Raw genomic sequence first — 4,950 nt, forward strand, 5'->3', positions numbered from 1 at the left:
CACCTCATCAGTTACCATTGCGACAATGGCTGCTCACATTTAAGGGAATTGTATTTATGGAGCTCTCCACGGCCAGGATCTACAGGGCCAAGGTGTCCACTCTGGACACATGGAAAAAAGCAGTAGTGGACATTTCTGAACTCTTAATTAACCAATGGGCCTTTACATCTTTACATCCATGAATGTGTATCAATAATGTGTCACTATTTCTGAGACTATATGATGTATTGTTCAGTAGATTAACTATGMCATATTTATGTTTTTCTCATGATTTATTTTACATGCTATCAGATTGCTKGTGGGGGGGTGGGGTTAAAAAATATATTAATAAAATGTATTGCATGAATCCTATGAATTGAAATAATAAAAACTGATGTAAAAATAAAAACTGTACAAGGCTATAAACAAGCAGGAAACCATGTGCCCAGAGGCTGCTTTTCTGGTTGCCTGTGATTTTAATTCCACGTCACTAAGACACTAGGGGTGATAAAGTCCTAGATCGCTGTTACTCTCCCCACAAGCAAGCATACAACGCTCTACCTCGTCGCCCCTTCGGCAAATCAGATCATGACTCTATACTCCTGCTTCCTGTCTACAAGCAGAAGCTCAAACAGGAAGTACCCATGACGCACTCCGTAGAGAAATGGTCCCCCGAATTGGAGGCAATGCTACAGGACTGCTTTGCTAGCGCAGACTGGAATATGTTCTGGGACTCCACCGATAGCATCCACGAGCTAACTACCGCCGTCACCGGCTTCATTAGGAAATGCATAACTGACATTGTTCCCACAGTGAAGGTTCGCTGTTTCCCCAATCAAAACCCCGGATGAACACATAGGTTGGCGCTACTAAACTAAAGGACAGGGCTATCGCGCACAGGGCTATCACAGCCAAACAAGAGGCTACAGCTGAGGACACGAACAAGTACAAGAAGTCCTTCTATGACCTCCACAGAGCCATCAAACAAGCAAAAGGAAAATATAGGAACAAGGTGGAATCCTATTACATAGGCTCCACCGCCCGTCACATGTGGCAGGGGCTACAGTTCATTACGGATAACAAAGGAAACCCCAGATGTGATCTGTCCAAAGATGCCTCTCTACCAGACAAACTCAATGCATTTTACGCACACCTTGACAGAATAGCATGAGGCCGCCCGTCGACCCAGACGACTGGGTGATCTCACACTCCGAGGCTTACTTGAGTAAGGTTTTTAATCAGGTCAACACTTGCAAGGCCGCAGGGTCGGACGGGATTCCGGGCCACGTTCTTAGAGCATGCGCCGAACAGCTGGCAGGCATATTCACGGTCACTTTCAACCTCTCCTTGTCCCAGTCTGTAATCCCCACGTCTCAAGCTGACCACCATCATTCCTGTTCCCAAAAACTCTAAGGCTACCTTCCACAATGTCTACTGCCCTGTAGCACTCATATCTGTAATCATAAAGTGCTTTGAAAGGCTGGTTATGGCACACATAAACTCCATCATCCCAGACACCCTAGACAAGGGATGGGCAACTCCAGTCCTCGGGGGCCTGATTGGTGTCACACTTTTGCTCCAGCTGATACATCTCTCCAATAATAAACTAATCATGATCTTCAGTTTAGAATGCAACTAATTTAATCAGCTGTGTTTGCTAAGGATGTTGAAAAAGTGTGACACCACTCTGGCCCCCGAGTACTGGAGTTGCCCATCCCTGGTCTAGACCCACTCCAATTTGCATACCGCCCAACAGATCCATAGACAACACAATCTAAATTGCACTCTACACTGGCCTCATCCACCTAGATAAGAGGAGTACCTATTTAAGAATACTGTTCATTGACTACAGCTCAGCGTTCAACACCATAGTCTCCTCCAAGCTCGTCACCAAGCTTGAGACCCTGGGACTGAACATCTCCCTCTGCAACTGGATCCTRAACTTCCTGACGGGCTGACGTGATGAGAGTAAGCAACATCACCTCTGCCAGCTGACCCTGWACACTGGGGCCCCACAGTGGTGTGTGCTTAGTCCCCTCCTGTACGCACGACTCCAACATCATCATCAAGTTTGCTGACGACAGGTCAGTGGTAGGCCTGATCACCGGCGATAATGATACAGCCTACAGGGGTCAGGTCAGTGACCTGGCAGTATGGTGCCAGGACAACAATCTCTACCTGAACATTAGTAAGAACAAGGAGCTGATGGTGTCCCATCACMCACCACCCGCCAACCCCTCTTTACGCTACTGCTACTCTCTGTTCATCATATATGCATTGTCGCTTTAACCATATCTACATGTACATACTACCTCAATCAGCCTGACTAACCGGTGTCTGTATGTAGCCTCGCTACTTTTATTGCCTCGCTACTGTATATAGCATAGCTACTGTTTTTCACTGTCTTTTTACTGTTGTTTTTATTTCTTTACTTAACTATTGTTCACCTAATACCTCTTTTGCATTATTGGTTAGAGCCTGTAAGTTTGCATTTCACCTGTTGTATTCGGCGCAAGTGACAAATAAACTTTGATTTGATTTGGACTACAGGAAACGGGCGAGCATGCCCCACATCTACATCGATGGGGCTGTAGTGGAGCTGGTCGAGAGATTCAAGTTCCTCTGTGTCCAAATCACTAAGGACTTAAAATGGTACACACACACACAGTCGTGAAGAAGGGGAAAAAGAGCCTATTCCCCTCAGGAGGTTGAAAATATTTGGCATGGCTCTCAAATCCACAAAAAGGTCTGCAGCTGCACAATTGAGATCATCTTTACTGGCTGCATCACTGCTTGGTATGGCTTGTTATGGTAACTGCACCACCCTCGATCACATGGCGCTATATAGGGTGGTGCGAACAGCACAGTACATAACTTTGGCCGAGCTCCCTGCCATCCAGGACCCCTATATCAGGCGGTGTGAAAGGTAGGCCTGGAAAATTGTAGCTAACATTGTAGCTAACAAATAGCTAACAAAATGGCTACACGGACTATCTGTAATGACCCTTTATTTTATTTGTATTTTTGCACTGACTCTATGCCACACTCACTCACACACACACCCACACATACCACATTAATTTCCTCACACATATATAACTCACACACACATTTATAACTGACTCTACACACACACACACACACACACACAACACACACCACATCCACACACACACACACACACAACAACACACACACACACACACACACACACACACACCACACACACCCACACACCCGAACATACGCAATGCATGCATATAGTAGCTGTTGCTACTGCTTGTTTATCATATATCCTGATGCCTGTCACCTTAACCCTATACAGTACCTTCGGAAAGTATTCAAACCCCTTGACTTAAAAAAATAATCCTCAGAGAAAAAAAAACAGAAATACCTTATTTACATAAGTATCCGATCCTTTGCTATGAGACTCAAAATTGAGCAGGTTGCAGCCCAAATAAATGCTCAGGCTTCATGGTCAAATTTCAGGCCTTCATGGTCGAATTGCTGCAAAGAGACACCTACTAAAGGACAACCAATAATAAGAAGAGACTTGCTGGGGCCAAGAAAGAGCAATAAGGACATTAGACCGGTGGAAATCTGTCCTTTGGTCTGATGAGTCCAAATGTGATATTTTTGGTTCCAACCGCGCGTGGTCTTTGTGAGACGCAGAGTGGGTGAACGGATGATTCCGACATGTGTGGTTCCCCACCGTGAAGCATGGAGGAGGAGGTGTTATGTGTGGGGGTGCTTTGCTGGTGACACTGTCTGTGATTTATTAGAATTCAAGAGTACAACTTAACCAGCATGGCTACACAAGTATTCTGCAGCGATACGCCATCCCTTCTTTTTTGCGCTTAGTGGGAATATCATTTGTATGAACCCAACACAATCACCAGGCTGTATAAGGGCTATTTGACCAAGAGGGAGAGTGATGGAGTGCTGCCGAAAATCACCAGTCTTAACCCAATTGAGATGTTTTGGGATGAGAGTGAAGGAAAAGCAGACAAATGCTCAGCATATGTGGGAAATCGCTTCAAGACTGTTGGAAAAACATTCCAGGTGAAGCTTGGTTGAGAGAATGCCAGGAGTGTGCAAAGCTATCATCAGGGCAAAGGGTGGCTATATGAAGAACCTCAAACAAAATATTTGATTTGTTTAAGACTTTTTTTGTTACTACATCATTCATTATGTTGTTTTCATAGTTTTGATGTCTTCATTATTATTCCACAATGTAGAAAATAGTAAAAAAAAGAAAAACCCTTGAGTGAGTAGGTGTGTCAAACTTTTGACTGGTACTGTATGTAAATCTGATTTCAGTTTATTTCATTTTTTTTATCTGCAGAAATGTTCTAACAACCTGTTTTTGCTTTGTCATTATGCGGTTATTGTGTGTAGATTGGATGAAAAAAACAATTTAATCAATTTTGAGAATACGGCTGTACCTAACAAAATGTGGAAAAATGTGCACTGTACACCATCTCACCCTACACTCAGTGTACCTGAACATGTGTAATATGGTATTGGGCAAGGCGTTGTGAAACCCTCATTTGAAAGAAACTGATCTTTCCTGTTAATAATCCTTAGCTTTGATCTTGAAAGAAATGATTAGATATCCATCGGCGTCTGCATAAAATACTATGAGATATCCTCATGTTTCCCTTTCTTACATGTCCTATTTTCATAGTGTTTTTTTGGTTCTAAAAAACTAATTACCTAGTTAAACTTTTATTTATAGTATATACCAATTGAATATTGATTACTAGCATTGTTGGGAAAAAAGAGAAAGCTCGCATCGAAGAAGGCATTTTTCAAGCTGTAAACCTTGTGTCTTTCCGGCAAATAGGGGAGGAAGGACACACTAGAATACAACTTTGAACTTTTGGGCCTGGGTATTTAAGCCACCTAAGGATGTCATGCTGCTCGTCCTTTCACTGCAGAAGGAATGTATTGATCTATCGTACCACGAGA

This window comes from Salvelinus sp. IW2-2015, unplaced genomic scaffold (genome assembly GCF_002910315.2).
Source record: "Salvelinus sp. IW2-2015 unplaced genomic scaffold, ASM291031v2 Un_scaffold16339, whole genome shotgun sequence".
Taxonomy (NCBI): Eukaryota; Metazoa; Chordata; class Actinopteri; order Salmoniformes; family Salmonidae; genus Salvelinus; species Salvelinus sp. IW2-2015.